At 38.5% G+C, this 11,552-nt stretch overlaps 1 protein-coding gene across 5 annotated transcripts in view; it reads left to right on the top strand.

The window, feature by feature from the left end:
- Positions 1-1,371: 1,371 nt before the first annotated feature.
- large2 (LARGE xylosyl- and glucuronyltransferase 2) overlaps positions 1,372-11,552 on the top strand; it is a 161,441-nt gene continuing 151,260 nt past the window's right edge. For 3 of the 5 annotated variants that reach the window (XM_035419449.1, XM_035419447.1, XM_035419448.1), the window contains exon 1: positions 1,408-1,674. The gene's annotated coding sequence lies outside the window, so the exon portion shown is untranslated. Of the gene's footprint in view, positions 1,675-11,552 lie in introns of all 5 variants that reach the window. The other 2 variants (XM_035419450.1, XM_035419451.1) reach the window with 2 other exon arrangements.

Raw genomic sequence — 11,552 nt, 5'->3', positions numbered from 1 at the left:
GCTATGTAAATAAAGTTTGATCAATTGATTGATTTCAAATAAAGCAGCACTACCCAGTCAGTTGCCAGCTCTGATCTGTATCAATGTCATTTTCATTTCCATCAATATATTGTACATAATGAAACTCTGTTCAAGACCTAAAAGTTATGCAAGTGATTGAACAAGTGAAATGGCTGTTTGCATGTTATCATATATTTCTTCTACTGAGAAAATAGTTACAGAAACCACATTTCACCTAAACCATAACATTTATTTTAACTTATCCAGAGACTATGACCTATATGTCCCCTTGCCTTTTGAGATTATTTTTTTTTATAAAGTCCTGAGTTTCAGTAGCATGGACAGTAGTGGTCTCAGCTACATATATGCACAGGTGAGGTTGATTAGTAATGTGTGCAGCTGTTGATTGTTACTTGTAAAGCCTGGCTAAGGCAAATGTGCTGTTTATTTCGGAGGAGATGCATTTATGAAAACTGGACACATCTGTGGGAGGGTAATGACCTAGCTTAGATAGCCTGCATGTTTTAAATGTTAGTATACCCCTACCACAAACCATTAGACTGAGCTATTGTGCACAGTGGATGCTGCGATGACTTTTTTTTGTAAGCTGTCACAGTTTTGTTACTTTTTGTGGGTTTTAGTCATGCATACAACTTAAAAATTAATAACATGGTGATTTTGTTTTTGATATGTTTCCCTTCTTCAGAGGTATACTTCCAAGATCTGTTGGTAGTCCATTTTATGAGCTTCAACCTCCAAGAGGATTTTGCAATATCAGGCAGAATACTAGTAATCCTCCTTATAAACGGTTTGCACTGATTCCATTTATAGAAACAATTTCTTCCCTTCCCCATAATCTTTTGAAATCTACTTTCATTGGTAGTCTGGGATTAAAACTGGTTTGCTTTATTTTTTATCTATGTAGCAGTGTGCATTATTTTGTCTTGCTTATCTCTGTACTTGCTGGTTTAATGTAAATGCATAATTGAGCCTGCTTAACTCGTGCTGCATGTGGAATTATTCTATATATCCCCTTTCACTTAGGCTATTGCCTACATAAAAAATAAAATAAAAACACCGATCAGTAATTCAATAACGGACACAGCCACACAATATTTTTATTGACCTGAACATGTCAACATCTTTCTTGTAGGGTTTGAATTTGTAATTGTACAAAGTAAATTACGGGTTTTTTACATCTTATTTCGGGATTCGCACAGAAGGACTTTATTCAGTTATAGCTATATGAAAATTCTGGTAATTAAATGATATTCAATCATGTAATGCCTGTTGAATTAAACAGTAGGCTAGCCTAGACTACTAGAAGATGCAGATAACTGACACGCAGCTTAATGCCCACCCCACCACCAAGAAATTGTATCCTGTACGACCGCTTGTGTCCCTAAAACTATTGGCTGAGAGTGTGAGTAGGCAACAGCTGCTGTGTCCACACGAGTGCCCCGAGAACTGGTGAAATCGATGGGACGCAGCAGAAAACAGGTACATCGGATCAGTTGTTGAAAAGATCTAGACAGAGAGAGCGAGAAAGAGCTGTACCGATCAGAGAAATAGCTTGATATTTTAAATGGACACGTTGTGAACAGGGTTCCACTGGATTTCGCAGATCGTTCGAAAATCCAGCGGAAATACGAATGTGCAGTATGCAGATGTAAGGTACGTGGCTATCGGGGAAGACGAAGACACAAACTTGTCTTTTTTCTCTTTAAACTGTCGCTGCATATATATTTATTTCAGATTAATGTATATTTCCCCTTGATGAGGCTGTTTTTTCTGTTGTGTCTAGTTATATTAGTGTATGGTTGACTCAGCTACACCCTTGGACATAGGCTATTTTTCCTTTTTTCAGATAGCCGTCTTCCCAGAATGTTTCTCGATGTATATTTTAAATGAGGGTTTACATAGTGATAGCGCTTCTTCGTAATGGCTAAACTTACTTTAGTATAGGTTGTCCTTATTTGCTATTATAAGAACTTATGTCATACCATTCATGCTGCAAGGCAGACTCGAGTTAATGTTTTTGATTTGATTTGAGTTACAACTAGATGAAAGTAGGCTATCACTGTGAAAATATTTTCACAATTTATGAATTAGAAAACGTACCACCCGAACACTTAAGTGTTCTGCTAATTTTAGTTTGGGTATTAGAATGAATGTAGGTTACATTTAAATAAACGCATCAAATAGTGGCTGGTTAAGTTCATAACGATGCATGCTATTTTTACATGCCGGTGTGGATGTGATTGCTCATCTGGGATTAAACTAATAAATTTGCTTTGATTGAACTTAAAAAAGGAACTGAAAGGGACGATGCACTATAATAAAGAAGAAAAAACAAATAAACTGTAATTATGATAGGTCCTTTTCTGAAGTAAAAAGTATTGCGCGTTAGGTACAGAATTAAAAATGCCACGTCGAAAAAAATCCAGTCAATAGCAGGCTATTCAGTCACTATTGAACTGAAAATGAGTAGCCTCATTCAGTTAAATTCGCAGATCTGAAGTCTATTGCGTGTAGCCTGTGAGGTTACAAGGCGTCTGGAGTGGTCAAGATTTCGAGATCACAAGGAGCTGTTGGTTGATCCACCGTTGTGTGGCCTGCGTCTATCAAGTTCTGTCAAGTCAAATCACAGTACCCATGTGGCTTGGTTTCAGGATCTGTTCATCATATTGTATATAGATGTTGTAATATAATTCACACAGCACAATGCATCCTTTGTGAATTCGGTCATGTGATGTGCACTGTATTTTGGACAAACAGCAAAGGGTATTGCAGGAATTAACTAGCTGATTTAGTTTCCTGGACGCCCGACGCCACTGAGCTTTTCATGACGTAAGGGTTGCTGGGGCTTTAATGAGTGCGATCTAGGTCTAATGGACATGGGAAAAGACTATATTGTTCAATGTGTGTAGCCTACATTATGGCCGCAATGTACAGGGTTATTTTAATGTTTATATTATGACATTAGCGTGCCACTCTGAAAGATTTATGTCCCTGTTGTCATTTTTTGAGCATCAGAAAGATAACTTTGAATCTATCTCTGTTTGTTGAGCAAGTCATTTTGGCAGAGAGAACAAAAACTATTGATCGAAAAGGTGCTTTTTGTGATGATGTTTTGTCCCCACCACTGTAGCAAAGGTCATCCTCTTGAAGTTATTCTAGAAATTCTGGTTTGAAGTGGTAGAACAGAATTGGATTAAGTGTGATAAAACCTGAAGTTTGTTAGTTTTATGGTGGATAGCAGGTTACAGAAACCCATCCCTCAGAATTTGTTGCCTCTTCCACACAGGAATTCAGTAATATTTTCTGTGTTACATCCTGCATTGTGTCTTGGTTTCTAAACACTATGATTCTTGTGGTTTTGCATAATTTCAGTTTCTGCATGGTTAAATTTGAGAGGACTATTTGCAAGGTGCACCTTCTGAGCATTAAATGAAATTCATTTAGGGTATTGCAGTTGCATAACAGATGTCCTCTTAGGAACTTAGTGGAATAAACTGGAGCAACATCTGAGTAGATCTAACACTTAAGTATTGTTTTCCTTTGGCTGAGTTTGTAGGATCTACACTTCTGTCTCATGCTGTGAAAATGTTGGGAAAATCAAGTTTTCAGAGCACAACAAAAGGGTCTACTGAAACCATTACAATAAACACCACAGCTTTGTAAACCCCAGGCTTGCTGTTTTGCATCTCAAATTATTTTATTTTGTCTGACTGTAATGGTTTCTATTTGGGATTATTTTTGCTTTCAAATTTACGCTACTTATTCTGCTTCTACTGTGTATTATTTACAACCGATGTACTCTACTGTGGTCCTTGAGGCCAGAAAGGTTTGCCTTTTTTTGTCAGAGGCTAAGGAGACAAGTTATAGCATTATCAGGAGCTCTGTTTAACTCTATTTAAGTTGTTTCAAATGCTTTATTGATGTTTGTTTCATTTTGAGAACCTTTCTATCTCTATTATCTTGCAGAGAAATGGCTGTGTGCTTCAGCACTGCTCACACCTCTTGCTCTGTTGTTCCCTAGATTAATGCTCTGCTCTTTTGCTGCGTCGACTTCTTGACCGAGATGAATGAATTCTTAGTAGACTTTGTAGTGCAGTATTATAAATTCTGTGTCTTACAGTGAGTGCCTCTGCCATTTTTTTTCTACGTTTCATCATGGTCATGGGTGGGCTGTTTTTTTTCTCTTTCTTTTGAAAAATGAAGGACAGCTGAGTCCATCAGCCGTGATGAGAAGAAACCAAAGCCATCATGAAGAAAAAAGTGGGGCCATAAAAAAAAAATACACAAGTCTGGACCATCTAATCACACATTTTAATGGATTGTATCGCTCTTGAACACTACAGTGATGTAAGCTCATGCATGATCCACTGGTCCTGCTCCATATTGTGCAGTCATGCGTAAACACCTCCAGCTCAGCTTTGCTTTTCATTTCAGCTTTTGTACATCAGCAAAAAAATAAATTGTATGACTTACTGGGAGAATGGGAACCAGTTTGTCCCTGTTACCCACACATAAACGTGGAACGTGTCTCTGCTCTTATGGCTTCGTGTGGCTAGTCACATTGGAAAAAAAACATTTAAATGGTCTTTTGAAAGCTGTCCCTCCCAGTTGTTTTCCGAATACCATATGCTAAGCTGAGAAGCCGTTGTATTACGTGTTTGCACAAAGACAAGGATGGTAATGGAAGGGGCATCAGTGCCAGTCATACAGTTTCTCCAAGAATTTTATAGTTTTCGGTCTTGGATCATGATGACTTCAAAACAGTTCTTATGTTTGGATGGGCAGGTAAAATCACTTGCAATTCTAAGTTTGATTATTTCAGGCCTCTTGTTAGCTACCACATCTCTGTCTGATCAAGTGGGAGGCACATCCTGCTACAATTGTACATTTAATATCCATATGACAGTTACAACTAAAGAGTCATATTGGGCCTTATTAGCCAAATAGCCCCATGTGAATAACCCATTGTGGCCAGTCCCTATTAACTGTGGTCTATGTTAGTTAAAGAGAGAAGATTACTACTGATTTTGCCAATTATGAAACCTTTTTTATTCACTAAGCAAAATATCCATGGGTGGCATTAAATAAAATAAAAATGTAACATGGCAGTTAGCAGGCTGGCTGGGAAGAAATTGTCACTAGCAGTAGAGATAAAAGCATAGGTTACCAGAGGTTAAGTATCCATTGATTAGGACAGAGATGAGTAATTAGCTACTGCATGTCATCAATATCTGTGCTATAGTATTTGATGTCTTTTCTATTTTTCTGACCAATTTCTGTTTTAAAATATTTTTCATATAGCCTCACCTCAACTGACAAATATACGTGCTTCATCAGAGCTTACAAAGCCATGTAAACAGTAAACCCTTGCTGTGAAGGATGAAAAGAATTCGATGAGATTGTGCCAAAGATGATAAAAGAGAAAATCCCATTCAGTAGTACCTTTTCAGAATCAAAAGTCATTTTTCCGCGGAGTTATTCAGGATCCTTTATCCCCTGGAGTCTTGTTGATGAAATATCACCATCTTATTTTTAGAGTTAAAGGATCAGAGCTTAAGTGGGGTTTTGGTTGAGTTGTGTTGATGACATCTGTGTGCTGCAGGTTGCCCAGCGGGAACCCTCCCTTTTTTTCAAATGATTGATTGCTGTGACGCCAAGGAAGCACAGCTGTATTCCTTTCCATGTGAGAATGTTGACTCTTCTGTTCTCTCTCATGTCCCAAATGCATTGCATGTAGAGACCCTTTTCCATCACTTCATGTGGGGCCTGGGGACCTGAATGTGCAGTTCATCTTTTAAGTCCCCCCCCCCCCCCGCCTTTTCTTTCTCTTTTTTTGTGCCTGACAAAGCCTTTGCTGACTGCGGTGTTATGTTTTGATGATGGAGTACAGGTAGCGTGTCCACCACGATTCTGCGGCTGTAAATATGGCCGCCGTTTGTCCATTAAAGGTAATGTTTTGAGAAACTTGGCTCTTTCCACGGGGGACTCGTTCATCTACATTCTGAGTTGTGCCTTCGACTCCCGATTTTCATGGGTTTGCCCTTGTCATCTTTCAGATGAAACAAAGGCGATGTACGGTACCACAGCACTGCCAGTCACACATTTTGCTCATTATTTCCTATGTGTGTGCTGGATAGATGAAACATGTAGTCAAGATGAAACATGCCTTGTGTTGCTCAACCAATGAGGATCGTGTTTGGATATCGGAACAATGATTTAGACTCAATTTAATAAGATATTTAGTGTGCATTAAAATACATTTTAAAGGATGAAAAAAATATTTCCCTGAGCGCTGTGTGGCATATTCGACTGCGGAATTTATTCACAGTCATGCATCCATTGGTCCAGAATCTGACCCTAATTACACCAGTTCTGACTGGCCAACAGCCCCATGGGGTGGCTCATAATTGGCCATTGCCTATGCTGGATGTTTTGTTCTCTGCTACAATAACTAATGTACAGCTTAGCTGCTGTTTCAGAGGGTACATGTGATGTTGTGCCCTCCGGAATTGAGCTTGGTTTGCATAGATGAAGCCCACAATTACCACTGGGAATTTCAATTTTGGTGAGATATGTGATGCAGCAGGTAGGGCAGGTGAATCTCGAGCCATATGTGACCCCCTTCCCATGGGTGGTGGGTTGATCCCTCCCATTGCACTTTGTCTGTGGTCCGTTCTCTAACTGTTACTCTCTTTGCTTTCTGCCTGTCTGAGTGAAGCAAAAAACACACATGAAAGGGGGGGCTCTCCAGTAAAAAAAGATGGGGTGGCGGGTAAACGACAACTTCCAAGAGAATTTTCTTTTATTTCATCAATATTCAGAAGCAAATGCATGTTTGGCTAGTTGGTGTAAGGACAAATTAAATGGTACATCTGTCTTGTGTATTCGATTGCATTTAAAAGCCTTTGGGACGATTGAATAATATAATGCTTAAGGCAGTCCAATGTAGTGTGATTTCTGGTTAAAAGAGTTTTTCTCACATAAACTAAATTATCCTTCCTCCAGGTATGCTACGCCTTTGAAGACCAAGTTTAATTAAAATGCATTGCTATTCATGATGAAATTTGTAGCTCCCATCATACATCGGAGTTAAGATTCAGTGTCATCCCTGAAAATAACTATGGTAACAAGAACCCGAACGGATTGGCCTGAAGTGAGACATGGATTCTATTCCCATCTTCATCTCATCTGGTCATAAAGTGGTCTAAGGACCTCCTCTTCCAGGGGGAAGGCCATTCAGCATTAAATTCCATTTGACACCCCAGTCACTGCAGGGGAGGTGAGTGACTGGCAAGCCTTCAGATTTCATTAATGTCAAATTTAATATTTCTCCATGATCAAACAGAGGTTAGAAAACTGTCTGTGTTTGTTTATTTTTAAATAATAATAATAATAATAATAATAATAATAGCAACACTGAATTTAGGTACATTTAATAATGAAAAGTGTTGTTATGAATATGCCAGTTATAAATTTGGATACGCTGTTTGGTGTTAAGTTGTAACAGAGTATATTGGGAAGTTTCGTGGCACTATTGCCATTTGACACCAAGTGCTCTAGAGCCAACCTAGATATCCATGTAGATCTTTTTCACATAATTACAGCAATATAAAAATGGCAGCAGTGTATTCTGATTAAAATCTAACAACTGGCCATTTCTGGTCCTGTGTAATACATGACACAATATGCAATACAGTCAAGCGTTAGGAGGCATTTAGCTGTAGTCAGTGTTAGAGAGGGGCATTTGAGAGGTCATAACTATAGAGACCTGCTGAATGCCAAGCAAGCCACATTCACAAATGGCATACAGTAGCAGCTAGAAATCAGCAGGTATTCTTTAGGGCAGCCCTGATAAAAATGAACAATGGGAGAGGATTTGTGTTTTTTTCATAGATGCCTATGTAAGATTAAGGGTTAACGTGGTATAGTAGTTTGCTACAATGAATGTGAGCGATTGATTTTCTGTGTGTTAAATGTAATAGTGAATGCCCTAAAGCCAATACCTTGTGAAATACGTGAAACGGATGGTGATAGCACAGCTTGCTTGTTACTTAATTTACAGCTAATGTCAACTGGCTTGTTAACTTTGCTCACTAACTTAATGTGACTACTTTAAGTAGCTAATTAAAATAATGTCACTCACTTGTCAGTCTAGCTAAAACGCTTTGTCTGTAGGAATATCTGGCACACTTTCCATTCTTTTTTTGTCTTCTTTACCTTTTTTGCCCTCTCAAAGATACGTCAGTGGTATTAAAGTTATTTTCTTCTGATGCCCAGCTTAATGTGAACTTGCAAATACATGCAAGCATTAGTTTTTGTTTTCAAACAAACACAATGTGGGTAGTTCAGCTGTCAAAATTATTTTGCCATACAATGTGGGACACTTGACGAAAATGAAAATCAGCCTTTATTTGTCACAGCTTTGGACAAACATTCATATATGTACCTGGCTCAAATAAAATAAAATAAAATAAAATAAAATAAAATAAAATAAAAATGATTGGTGGAAACTAGGCTGCTGCTTCCTGGGTAATGGCTTGGGCCTCTTGAACCTGAGGGGTCCAGTAAGGCTTGTGAGCTGGAGGTGGACAGCCGGTATCTGTTTGATTTCTCCGCTCCCAAATGTTGGATTTAGAAGAATCTATGCCTTTTATACTTTGGAGGGATCAAGGGCAGCAACTTGATAGCACTTCAATGTATGCATGCCCATTGGCTGCATCCCAAAATCACAATACCGAGTTAGTAATGATTCACAATGCGATTTCCCATTGCACAATTAGATAAAGTTTTGTGTTTATGTAGAACTGTGGACGTGTACTTAATCTGGGATGACATTATCATATCCTGTCCTGACCCTGATATTGTAGTGGTTGTGTTCACCAAAATGATAACAGCAAGAGTCTCTTCAGCCTCTTAAGCGAAATCAAGTGCACTATGTCACATAGTGCACAGTTTAGGCTTTTTGGTTGTAGTATATTATTCCAGCTCAGACCAGCTGGGATTCTAAAATGGTTTAAAATGGTGTAAGCTTTCTTTTCAAGACGTCTAGCCAGTCATAGCTGGTTTAACTCAAAGCTGGTTAAAGCTGGTTAAGATGGTGGCCAAACTGGTGAACTAGTAGCAGACTAGGCTGGTCAGATGGTAAACAGCTAGAAAACTAGATAAATCCAACAAGAAGTGTCGAAAACACAGTGTAAACCAGCTTGACCAGTTTAGGCTGGTTTAAGATGGAATTTTCAGCAGGGTAGTTACTTTTAATTTCTTTGTCATATAATTTTTATTGTATTCTCAAAGCTGAGGAAATAATTCCTCACATTCCAATATGCTACCTCTCGGGTAAGCTTATTTTTGTATCGGCTATTTAAAATGGCCACCATCATTGTTACGAATAAATGTACAGGAATAGATGTGTATGTAGATTTACGAATAAACTAAATGACATTATGTCCACCAATAAGATCCCAATTGGAAGAATATTTTGAGTAAATGGGGGCTGTAACTTCACTTAATAAGTTACTTTAATTGATATTAAAGCAATGCTATGCAGAATTTTCACCTTAAAAAAATCATAAAAGAACCATGCTCAGGCATTCCTACAGTATGCTGTGCAGACAATCTACATCTGTGTGCACTTCTGCTGGGTTTTTACTTGTTTGCCTGTATTTGTTATTCCAAAATATGTTCAAGGCATTTCTGGGCGTGACCCTTTTCTCTTTGTGGGCCGTATTTGAAATGCGTGTGGCCAATAGAAATGGAGAAAAAGCCACGGAAACGTGTTGATCTGGCAACACAGTGGAAGTTGGGTTTCCGCTAGGGAGATAGGGTCACCAGTGGCTAATGCTAACCTGGTGGCTGGCCAGCATTTTGTAACATTAGGTAGCTGTCTTAATTTGCAAACTAAATTCAGTTATGTTTGACAAGGCTAGCTGGCGGGCCGTGATGGCCTGAGAATTTGCTGTGGGTCTGATACTTCACAAATAACTACTGAAGGCTGGTGAATAAGATTCCAATTCCAGTCCACCAATCAAAAAATTCTACTATCTCAAATAAGTTGCATATAACAGCGAAGTGGGAGTTTTTGCCAGTGGTTGAGCATTTTGGCGTACTTGCGACTGCCTGACTGCTTTGAATGCAACTACTGCTATATTTTTGAAAGAGACGTGATTCCAATAGTGTGCAAAATGATCTTAAAAAGCTATCGACATTGCTAGCCAGAGCTATATCTAGTTGATTTGTTGGTGCATGAGCTTCGTAATCTTGGGGGTGTAGGCTGGGTTGACAACAGAGGAAGAGATGTTTTTGCAAAAGCGATGCAAGGTAGGAAATCCTGCACAGTATGTCTTTAAAAAGCAAGCCATTTACAGCTTTGGTCAGTCCATATTAAGGAAAAACCTTTCATAAATTAAATTTAACTTTATTTGTATAGCGCTTTTACAGAGACACTGTCACCAAGATACCTTACAGTGGAAACAAAAAGAAAATTTGGCCAAAACCAGGCTGGAACCACCAAAAAGTGATCAGGTGAGTTTGAAAAAAAATCAAATGGATACTATACACAAGACATTAATATGCTTTTTTGTTTGAATGAATGTAAATGCACATCTGTGTGGTCTCATTATCAAAGACACAGACTGGATACCTTTGTAAACTTGTAAAAATGTAGCTGTTTTACTGGGAGCTCCGATGATCCTGTGATGAGCCTGTGTATCAGCACTCAGTACTGCTAATAAAAGGTTTTTAAGTCCCTGGAGGGATTATCCTGGTGTGCTCTCAGTATACACGTACCATGGCATCCCACTGCCTCCAGCTCTCCAACACTGGCTGCACTGAATCTGCTTAACTTTTGAAATTAGTCACCAACTTCTTTTGTGTCTCATTCCTTCAAATCTTGCTGGGCCATTGTCAGTTCTGAAAAGTGCAACTCGCCACATATAGTCTGTCTTCTCCTTTATGGATATCTGCCTATGCTTTCAAACTGCGGTGTCCTTTTTGGCATTTGTGCAACAGCAGGCAGGCCATAGTGATTTTTACAAAAAGGCCCAACTGGAAAACGTGGCTACAGCATTATTAATGGTGTTAGTTAATTAATTAATTCATTATCTTCAATGCTGCTTGTGTCAAACCACAAGAGAAGCTCCTCCCTTACCCACTCCACCACCCACAAGATATGCATAACACACACACACTCTCTCTCTCTAAAATCAATAGTAATAATCCTTTCCTGCTTAGTCGATACCAAGAAACTTAATTTACATTGTTTACCTTTAACTATTTGAGAAACTATTCCACAATAGCCTCGTAATTACAATTTATGCAGGTTAAAACTGAAGGGCATCCCATAGCTACCCACTTTATGTTTGTAGGAATTGCCTGTGCTGATTCAGGTAATTGTTATTATGTTTTAAATGGCGAAATCAATTACTTTGTGATTAACATATTAATCTAACAAACAGTACTTTTTTCATTTGCTCGAGTAAAACCATTTCTTAAAGCAATTGCTCCCCAACCAGCACCAGATTATTTTTTTTAGA

This window comes from Anguilla anguilla, chromosome 5 (assembly GCF_013347855.1).
Source record: "Anguilla anguilla isolate fAngAng1 chromosome 5, fAngAng1.pri, whole genome shotgun sequence".
Classification (NCBI taxonomy): Eukaryota; Metazoa; Chordata; class Actinopteri; order Anguilliformes; family Anguillidae; genus Anguilla; species Anguilla anguilla.
This window is presented reverse-complemented; position numbering and strand designations above follow the sequence as displayed.